This window comes from Argentina silus, assembly GCF_951799395.1.
Source record: "Argentina silus genome assembly, chromosome: 21".
Lineage (NCBI taxonomy): Eukaryota > Metazoa > Chordata > Actinopteri > Argentiniformes > Argentinidae > Argentina > Argentina silus.
This window is the reverse complement of record NC_139675.1, coordinates 13,466,334-13,478,154: the sequence shown is the minus strand read 5'-3', so window position 1 is coordinate 13,478,154 and position 11,821 is coordinate 13,466,334.

Genomic DNA, 11,821 nt, shown 5'->3' with positions numbered 1-11,821 from the left:
AATTAAGTGAGTTTCAACCATGAGTGGTGTGCAGCCATCTTCAGTTGTCGTTTGGTTTTAATCGTTATGCCTACGATCTTATCTTCAGGATATGAAATGCATGTTCAATTGGATGTAAATCTGAAGATTGACTTGGCCAGTCAAGAACATTCCACGTTTTGTCGCTGAAAAACTCTGCATTATGTTTGGAGTCATTGTCTTACTGTATGAAGAATCACTGTCCAATGAGTTTAGAGGCATTTGCTTGACTCACAAAGCCAGTCTAATTGCAAGGAAGATAGAGAAGACAGTTATTCTGACTCAGATATTGGATGTATAACATCAAGTGAAAGGTTGCCAAACCAACGACAATTATTTGTGAATGTCTATTCTTCACATAACTTAAGTTTTATAGTATAATTTGATTGTTAGCTTCCCTTGCAGATTTTTCCCATTTTGTATCCATTTAACTATCAAATGGAGGAGCCTGTTATGATTATCATCTGCAATATAATAGGATGTATTTCTGACAAAAGAACAAATTATAGCCTGACTTGTACTGTGGATGTTTGCTTTTGTTTGATTTCAAATTCGGACGTATTTTGTGTTGGTTGTTCTTAATAAAATAAATTCTCTAATATTTAGTCATCTGTTGTGTCATCTCTTGTCTGGACTTGCTAGAACAGTACCTATTGATAATGGAAATGCTTTCAGGACCCTGGACAGCACCCCATAACGAAGCTGTTCAGCCACAGTAAAAAGCGATCAACACTTCATATGCGCCATATGTAAAATGTATATACTTTTTGTGACGTAGTATTTCCTTATTTCATGCCAATGAGAAAATATTGTGATCCCATCACTTTCCATTCCACTCTTCAATCGCGCTTTTATGTTGAAATCGTAAAGACGAAACCGGAAGTTTTTAATGTCGGAATTTATTGCTTATCGTCATTCACGTAACATATGAAGTGGTGCGGACCACATGTGTTCTCTGAGCCCCAATAAGCTCCATCCAGCTCCATTCACACTTCCGGTTTCACTTTTCACCGCTTACCATTGCGCTGCGCACGTTCATTCACTGATACATAAGAAGGATCAACTCGTTCCTACTCAAGATTATGCTGAGGTCATTTATAAATCTGATAAACTTGCCCAGCTCAACCTTTGTGAATTAGCATTTAAAAGTTGTAAAGTGGCATATTATTTACATATATTGCGGCAATTGATAGGTTTTTTTCAAGTGCCTGAACATTACACATTATACCAATTTTATTCTTTGGAATATCGACCTATGGAATGTTTGAAATTGTTCCTGGCAAATTTGTTCAGAAGACGTAATCAAACTTGAGAACATTTGCATTTATATTCCTTAGCAATTTGATTAGACTGTGTAATTATGTAATTTAATAGCCTGACACAGAGGGTGCGATACTCATCAGCAAGCATCCTATTTACACATGAACAACCTGCAACAAAATTAATCTGACATTTACAAGAATAGATTATCACCCAGGAGAACATGATGTTCTCGGTGATGAGAAATGTGCCCCCCATCCTATCGAACTACAACTCATGAATAAATGCATAACATAGGGGCTATAGTACGCCTGCATGTCAGAGGTGCATCCACAGGCCTGACCTGAACAGTCTAACCAATGCAAGGCAACAGAAGCCGTTATGAATCTAACATTAGGGTTGGGGCACAACTTCACGTGGCACGACACACACACACACACACACACACACACACACACACACACGTGAATCACGGTTAATCAACTGTTCCGAATCAACCATTAGGTTTTTTATTTATAGATAAATCCATTATCAACCGAATGAGTCAGCTGTACTCTCCAGGCAGTCTAAATCTCGAAACAATGTGTCACCCCCAAAGGCTGAATGTATGACTCATATACTGTAGTACTGTATAGCACAGGCACAAGCAGCAGTGGAAAAAGGACACTGGGCAATTCAAGAAAAAGACAGTATGGTTCCTCTCAAGATTTCCTCCTTCTACATACAGCAGAAGGAGGGTTTCCTTATCACTGTGCCTTTGCCTCTGCTTGCACTGTGAGGGCTTTGGGCTTGGTTGTATTTAAAAAGAGCTAGACCATAGGGCCATACGTAGAAAATTGATTGTTTGGTCGATTTCTTTGGTACATGTTTAAAGGTGGGCTACTTCATAGAAATATGATGGTTCATATGAACCCTCCTTAAACTATTGAATCCTTAGGATCCCTCCGTGGGCGTGTGGAGAAGCCAGTCCCTCTCTGTCCAGGATTCTATTGGTTATTATTTGATTTCTACTTATGAGAGAGTGCATCTGGCTGACATATTGGCTCATTATGTGAGCAGCATGAGGTTTGTAATAACAGAATATAGCACCACCTAGAATTCCGCTAATATTCTAATTCTATGGTTCTGCGACTGGTTTAGGGCCACCATGACCACTAATCTGAAATGTCCTTTCTGTGTAGCTAGAATACATTGGCACGGTCAGTATCATAGCGGCTGTATTAGAGTGACTGAACAGCTCCTTGTGAATGGGTAAAGGAAGCCTTTAATAGCTTATTGATTCGAGTCCGAAACGAAAATTAAAAGAGCTTTTCTGCCTTTAGGCCAAGACATTATCTTACATAGTTTCTGCTCCTTTCAAAGCGACCTGTCAGGGCTTGTTATCATGTGCATTTCATGTGATTCAAGTACATTAGTCAATTTAGTCGAAGACACAGGTCAGAAGAGCATGTGAGCAAGACATAAAGATTGAGAAAATTGGAGAAATGGAAAAATCGATACATACCTATTGAAAAATGTTCCATCACCTTATTTTTTTTAATTAAGAAAAAGGTTTTCAATGTTATTACTCGAGGGGTAGACATGAACAATCAATTACAGGTGATTGATCTGTAGTTCAAGTTAAACACACAACACACACATTCTTTCGCACGTACACACACACACACACACACACACACACACACAGCATTCCATTAAAACACACTTGGGAGACTGGTACATTTTGCTTCCTGAATTAGACTAGTTTTGAAGCCGACTGTTATTGCAGGTTATTATCAGGGAGGCAACAAAGAGGAAAACACAATTAGGTTGTTTATTAATGAGCAGAGTGCATAAGCATATCTCCTGCTACAACACAAAGGGAACATAAATTCATATAATTAGCACACAGAAGTGTAAAAGCTTTATAGAATTCATGTCAATCAATTCAGGAAAAAGGCTAACGAAGCAATTACACTGGACCTCATTATAATTAGATTAGCTACAGTACATGCCTTTGGAACAACCATCGCCAACAGCAACAAGTGATGGAGCTTACAACGGCAAATGACTCCGCGAACTACATGCGATTGGAACAGGCGCAATTTAATGCACTGTTGCATTACGTCTATTCACTTTGAGTGTTGACCCGCAGTGTCATTTCACACAGTTTAATATGCTGTTTTTAGGTTTAATTTTTTTTTTAATATATATATATATATATATATATATTTATAGATAACTCTAAATTCAATTTCTGTACTGAAATCCCTGTGTAATTTTTAGCACATTTGATCCATGTTTGGAATATTAATATTTTCTGGTGTCAAGTTGTGGGGTCAGGGTAATGGTCTCGCCACTTGGGGGTCAAGTTAGTCTGGGCTTGTAATCCCCAGGTGAGTGTCTATTGTGAATAAGCATTTTACCACATTCTGAGAGGAATACCTAATATGTATTCTATTTGGTTCCATTTCAAGTGTTTGTCTATGTATTCTAGTTAACATGACACAGATCTTGTTTGTTTAGAATGTTCATATTGATCGCAGACTATGATATGGGTCACGGTTAAGTTACTAGCTGTAGCTATAGTAACTGTGTTTACTATACCAGCTACTGTGTTTACTGTACCAGCTACTGTACTAGGCTATACGGTTACATGTTCATGTATATAATACTGTTATGAGATCATTTACTGTTTGAATATATTACTGAGTCCGTGCTTGTATCCCCAAGAACCCAAAGTGCTTGTTGGGGAGCAAGAAATAGCAACCACTTTGACCATCATCCTGACTGGAGTCCTTGTGTGTGGCTATGCAGTGAGGGAACTAACACAGCCAGTCAAACCACAAACCACAATACAACACAGACTAGCTAACCATAAAGCCCACAGTAGAGACAGTAACCCATTACCCCGGGCCTGGTTGACATACAGTTGGTTACATGGTGTCGACAGAGTAACATGTAGACATCATACTGGGCCATTCTACTATGGGCTGCATTAGCTACCACAATATGACAACATTTGGTATTATTAAATCTACCGCCAAGACGACCTACATTACACTACCATATGCTCCTAAATACTGTACATACATATACCACTTAAGTGTCTGTTTCATACATACAGTACAGTTATGTGTGTGTGTGTGTGTGTGTGTGTGTGTGTGTGTTCGAGCGAGTACGCGTGCGTGTGTGTGTGTGTGTGTGTGTGTGTGTGTGTATGTGAATGGGTGGAATGGGGGTGGGTTTGATAATGAAACCTGTGGCTTTTCCAATTAATCAGCTCCCTGCGACCCCATCCATTACGCCTTGATTTCGATCACACTGTGGCATCTCGCCTTCACACAGACCTCACAAGGACTAATGAGCTACGTGCCTTTCTCAAGCTCTACTCATCACCACATACTGTAGCGTATTGTATACTGAAGGATAACTCGACGCGGACGTTCTAATCTTACTGCATATAATTAAGTGATACGTTCACTGTTGTGGTTTAATTGACTGCTTTAGGCTGGAATAGGACTCATGTTTGAGTAATTGGAAGGGAAGAAGTCTCTCTTTGTTCCTCAGTAAATTAATTTTTTAATTAATTAACGCTATATACGTATTTTACAAAGTTCATTCCCATCAGTCGATTAACGTCCTTTCATTGCTATTCTCTCCCTCAGTTGCGCTGCTTCCACTTCGCCCCACCCCTCTATCCCAACAAGAATCGGGACACCCTACCCCTACGTGTGAACGCGCAAAACGGAGGGGTAGGGCTAAGTGGTGGGGGGCAAGGGTTGTATTGGGTCTTTAAATGATGAGTAGCTTTGGTAAGTTTGATGGACCACAGTACTGAAACGGAGCGGAGGAGACTGATGGACAGACAGACTTCATCCTGGTGCCGGGCCTGTAATTTATTATTATCATAATTATTATTATTATTATTATTATTATTATTATTATTATTATTGCTTGCTTTAGATCATTGCTGCTGGTGTTGAATGATGTTCAGATTCAGTGGCCTGGTTGTGCCTTTGAGTGTGCGTGGTGGTATGTGCAATTAGGCCCAGCAGCTTGGCTGGAATCTGTGAGGAAGCCTGTTGAATCCTGATTGTGTTACTTGTGTTTTACGGCATTTTTGCTTGCTTGGTGGTCGTATGAGTAAATGTTCTTGTTTCTTTGGTAATGACATGGATTTGGGCTATGCGATGTCTATTTGTGATGCGACATCTTGTCATTCTGCGTAATTGTGGTACATCCTTGATGGTTTCAGTCACCGTGTATTCATGTCCCCGCAATTAGTGTATTGGAACTCCCATAGGTGTCGAGCCTCGTGTTAAATCACTTGATTCCACTCGATAAAGGTTACCGTCACTGTGGATACGGTGGTTACGTCGATTGACAATAGCCTATAGCAATAGTGTCATGGTGACGTTATTCGAAGGCGGTTTCATTCTGGAAAGGGTATCACTGAAGGCCTAGGTGTAAAATACACAGCCCGCCACGCCTCAGGGAAATGCACAGTATTCTTGATCACTGTCTGTATTGTATGGATATGACAAACATCAGAGGATTGTACAGCTTTTACATTTTCTGCTCTGTTAATGGGGAAGGTATTCTGATATTTTCTCATGGCTGGGGGGGAGTATTGCTACTGCCTAACCTCCCACTGTACCGTACAGTATACGTAGGTCCAATTTTTGATACGTAGAAATGTGACAAGCTAGAGGATTATGGTTCAGTGGAGTTTTGCTGACGTTTAACCCGGAGGGAGTATCAGTAGGTCTCCATGGAGACCTATTAAAGAGGGCTAGGAAGACATCTGTAGTACACTCTTATTGAAAAAAAGGTTCTACATAAAACCAGAAAGGGTTCTTCAAGGGCGTCTTCTACAGGGACAGCCAAAGAACCAGGGTTGTTTTCAAAGGGTGGGGGAGCAAAGGCTAATGCATGTCTATGGTCAATTGAGAGAACGTTCCGGACCACTCCAGCCGTAAGTGCTGTTACATGAGGGGATTTGGGAATAAGAATGAACGGGAACACTTTATTTGGCATCGCCCGTGTGACAAGGATATGACGTGTGTTATAAGCATGACATAAGGTATGTCATTAGGTGTCTATTCATGACTACCCATGTCAGGTGACATACTGCTGTTTTGACAGAAGTAGCAGCTAAAGTGACATGACAACCTGCTGTCTCTCAATGACAGCGGTGTTATAAAGCTATCACACCAAACTTACTTGTGAACCACCTGTCAAAGATATAGTTCAGGTGGCTGTAAGACCTAATTTGAGACCACTTGGAGTGTTTTAGGCTCATCAAGACCCACGGTCATGTTACCATTCTTGAGCATTCTTTGGCTGGCATAGGCGCTAGCATTAGCCATGCTAGTGGAAGTGGATTGGACTCACTCACGCAACCACTGTATGACTATTTAAAAACGTCTCCACAAGAAATTCTGCAGCCATCTTATGTATTTGTGGGCTGTACATGCATGTCAATATGAAAACCCTTTTTATTTCCGTCATTCCAAGAACACACATATTATTCAAATGAGAATACTCATATAATAATTGCTGTTTCGAACCGAGGTTTAATGAGGCGCTTCCTCTGTCATAACAGCATTCTGTCATTGGACATGAGTGAATAGACATGACACCTAATGACAGATTTATTGATTTTTTTTCATGCTTATAACACTGTCATATCCTTATCATATGGGCCATAAATATATCCTTATCATACGGGTCAAATAAAAGGTGCTGAATGACTCATAAACGGCCAGGCACTGAATTTCAAAAGAGCCAAGCTACAGTACATAGTGCTGCCTGTCAGAGCTTTGGGTGATTGATCGGGAACATGGTGCCAGTAAGTATCAAACCATGCATGCCAATGAATGAAACTGAGATTGAGAGGGGACAGAGCAGTACAGTCTGTGAGCTGTCGTCTGCATCACGGCTCGCAGATTGAAAGGAGAGGGAGGAAACACCATTTAAACCGCTAATCATCGGTTTTTAATCCCCAATTTTCCTTTTCACTGTAAAACGGAGGAGCTTCTGGAGACGGCGCTCAAACCGAACAGGGCAACTTTTCATACACGATTCTAATAAGCAAGTCAGCGAACGATCTAGCTTGCTAGCTTCGTGGAATTATCCCTGAGGTGATGACCACACCACTCCAAATACCGGCGTCAACTCTCTTCTGACATAAACAGAAGTTATGTCCCATGTGCTCTCTCATCCCCGGGGGCGTTCATGTATCCTCACTGTGAGTAGCACTGTCAAATCATCTCATGACTGGAGGTAGAGTCCATCACAACCGCAAGCACATTTGTGGCGTTTGTCTTCACGGGAAAATCCTGTCCTGCCCTGAGTGGAAGAGATGAGCTCGACTCCAACACCATCCATCCATGATCCTGCACACTGCTATTCCCTAGATTGTCCCCCTTGTCCCATTCCCCATTGTATGTTTACTATAAATGACTTTAATAAACGTTGTAGGTCAAAATCATTTGTCTTAGACAACGTTTCAAAAAGCTTTGCCATCTCTGCGCGGTCCGTGCCCATCTATCGAGTCTCCCATCTTCCTCAATTTTTCACCCCCCCCCCTCCTCCCTCCCCGATAAGACATTGAAATATCAATGTGGGCCCTCCCTAAAAGAAGTCTTAATTATCTACGCCTGGTCACGTCTTTTCAGGGCCTCACAGAAAAGTTCAGACTCTGCTGTCAACATCTTGGTTTTCTGACTGACACACATCAACATTCAGCCTGACTCAAACCACCCACTGATCAATGTCCTTATTCTGGTCTGACGATGGGCAGCGGCATTCAGAATACTAACGGAACATGCTGAACGTGGTGGAAGTCGAGAGAATTAAACTGCTGTTTGGTTTCCAAAACTACAGCTGTGCGAGAGCAGCGGTGTTGGGAAGTTGGGTAACTGTAGTGGTTTTGATAGAAAATTGGTTTGACTGAATGTGTGTGTGTGTGTTAATGAAATTAAATTAATTGAAGTGAGTATTAGGCCCCTTGTCTGAGATTGAGATGGATTTCATCAACATCTCTGTAGGATTTGATGGATTTACTTCTTTCAAATAAATAGCTATTTGCGGGTACGTAGTTGGATCCTGAGAAAATGCGATAAGCATTTTGGAGTGGAAAACAACCATCAATCTACAAAAGTCTCTCATGATCTCTTGGGCTTCAAGACACAGAGAGGCAGAAAACATTTAGATTCATTGTGAAGGAAATACTTATTGATTTAGTTATTTACTTCCATATCCTTTGACTTTAATCAAAATAGTTTAAACAATCAATGTACCACAGAGATGATATCAAATCAAATTCTCTCTCTTATATTCCTATGGTATAGACACACACTCAGGCCCCAATTGATTCAGCTACAGACACCAGATTTCCAGGATCAAGCAAAGACATGATTCTTATTGAGCAGGATTCACTAAATCAATATCAACTGCATTTCGAATTGAACATGCCTTGTTCACTGCACTAGGAGAATCACTTTAGGAACCGTGGAAACCCTGCTATCTTGGAGCCCAAGCCCAGACACAGAGGTACAGGTGCTGTAAAAGACCAAAAAAAAGGAAGCCATGCTTGGCTAGAGTGTCCCCTGAGGGGAGACACAACCGCCACGTTTCATCATACTGTATTTAAAGAAAGGCACGTCTGTGATGGGGAGAAGATTGATTGGTTGTTTGCGTTTCTCTCTTGTCCCATTCATGACGGTGGCAGACGGTCACATAGCAACACTGACGTCACGCGACTTGTTTCACCGTCACAAGAGGGGGAGAGGGGTGTGGAGACGTGGGGGGGGGGCGGGGTGTGTGTTGATTGTTTCCAAATACATATCACCTGGCTAGAATTTGAAACCCACTCCTGTGAATGTGTTGCATAACAATGGATCGTTTGTTCCCCATGATCACTTCCGACGTGACTTTCTCTCAGATAGCTTTAGGGAACCTCTGCCATCCCTTCACTCTTGTACCCCCCCCCCCCCCCCCCCCAGTTCCATGCATGACAACGAGCCCCGTCCTCCGATTTCTACCTCCACCAGCCTCCCCTGTGTGATAAGCATCAGGGATGGGGGGGTCCAATCCGAATTTGAAACAGTTGTACTTTTGTTTTACTCCCAAGAGTCACATCACCAGCAAGCCTGTGCACTGTTATGTTATGTTAGCGGTTAAAAATCAACCATGAGACCAATTATTGAGAGAATATGCTGAATGAACTACAAGCTAGTACCTACTGTCTGGCCAAAGGTTTATACCTCAGATATCAATTATAGTTCAATCTACATGAGAATTCATCATATTAACGGCCGAAGATCTGCTGTGATTGATGGTGTGCTGTCAGCAAAGACAACGGGACTGCTCCTATGGTTTGATGAACATTAGGAAATTAAATTAATTGAAGTGGTGGAAGTCGAGAGAATTAAACTCCCCTCCATGAGCAGACTTGACAAGCATCTCTGCAGAGTTCCTACATGTAGGATTGGGAGGTTTGATTTGGATAAAATATGCCCATGGCTCAGTATTCCCACCTCTGTTGACTCTCTCAGACCCCCTAGTCAATCAACTCTATTCCTTTCCAACCGGTTGGCCGATCTGTATGCCAGCTGATACCTAACAGCCCTGGCAGACCAAGGTAACCCTCCAAGTGGATTGAACAGCACGATGCATTTTTCAGTGAGGCTCTGGCTAGGGAAAGGGTGAGGAGACACACAGGCACAGAGCCGCATGCATGCGCACACACACTTACACTTACACACACACACACACACCTGAGCGGTTGTCTCCGACCCTCCCAAAGTAAAAGCGGTTCCATCAACAGTACTTGAAAAGCAGAGAGTGAACCCGGAGAGATGAAGTGAGGCGAGGCAGAAAGGTTTTGTCTTTTTGTCCCTTTGTCTCTTGTGATCCACACACCACACACACACACACACACACACACTCCTACCAATTTCCGTCTCCATTGGTATTCACTTGACTCAGCCTGGTCAGCTCTGTTGTATTCTACCCAGCGCTCGGCGAGATGAAAACCGAAGGAGGCCTTTGATCACTCCTCGAGTGAAGGAAGCCTGATAGAAGGAGAGAGTAAGATCTGTTCAGTGTGAGCCTGTAACACACACAGATGGGCTTCACATACTGTTTGGTTCTATGAGGGACATAGACAACCATCTACAATACGACGAGATCCACACTGTCAGTCTATGCATCGATTTTAATGAGGTAACATACTGTGCATCGTAACTTCTTAGATACAACCCTAAAAGCTTTGAATCTAGCCGGTGTTCATTAATCAAGAGAATACGATCGCTTTGTTATTTGAAAAGGCATCTTAGCAAGACATTTCACACAAGGACTACACCTGGACTCAAGGACTACGTACTGGACTGCACTCAATATTTGCAGAAATCACCCGTTTTTTTTTATTCTGCTACTGACATAGGCCGACAGTAGTGTGAATAAAACGCGGTCATTTCCGTTTCCCTGTGTAATGGGCATGAAAGTACTCCTCCTCTGTTTTAGTTAGGCATTGCAATGGGACCATTTGATTGAATTGAGCCCCGGAGTCATGGACGATGACCTTGTAATCACGTAGCAAAGTTGGAGCAGAAGGACTGTCATATCATATTTACTTCATCAGTTGAAACTAGCTGGAGGATGATGGGTGTTTTTAATTTAGTCAACTATTATTATCCGGGAGGTCTTATTGAGGTCAAAAGACCACTTTCGAGAAGGTGGTGTTGGTCATGTTGGCGGGAGTGAGGGGGGGGGGGCAGCGGTGGTGTGTGTGTGTGTGTATGGTTTGTTGGGGGGCGTTGGTGGAGGGGGGGAGGGGTTGGAAAAAATCTGTTTTTGCAAAGTGTTTTTCAGTGTAATTTCCTTCGACTATGTGCAGATGAAGATCTTCATATTTCAAATGCATTGATCTTGATATACTGTACGTTTCAGCGGCATGAATCAATATTGTTTTCCTCCTCAGTGGCACTCTCGACTGTGACTAATAAATACCGTCTGAGGCATTTATATCTTGAAAAGCAATCTTCCTCGCTGTCCTGTGGAAATAACACAAGTGTAGAAGATAAAGCAGTGCAGTATGATTCAGGGAAAGTAGTGGGAAAAGAGGAATCATTATGAAGGGTGATAGGGATGTCGGGGGGGGGAGAACTAGGCAGAGAAACAGGACAAGTGTCGCCATCCTCATCAAGTGGAGGAGATGACAGCGTCCACCATTATGTTTGAACCCAGGGTGCACATGGAAGGGCCGTATTCCTGCTGGCTTTTGTCTCTTGTTGACACCAAATGTCACTGATTTCCCAGAGAGTTCAAACACCTATTTTCTCAGGTTGAACTCAGTCACTGATTAGACAGACAGAAGAACGGAAACCAGCAAAAACACTTACAAAATCACAAACCAATCAGCATCTTGAAATGCTGCCCCCCCCCCCCCCATCCTCCCCAGGCCCAGCAGGGCAAGTTTGTTTTTTCAAAAATACAAATGATCCCGTCCACCAATTTCTACCTCCACCAAGCCTTCCCTGGTCTGAGGAGTAGC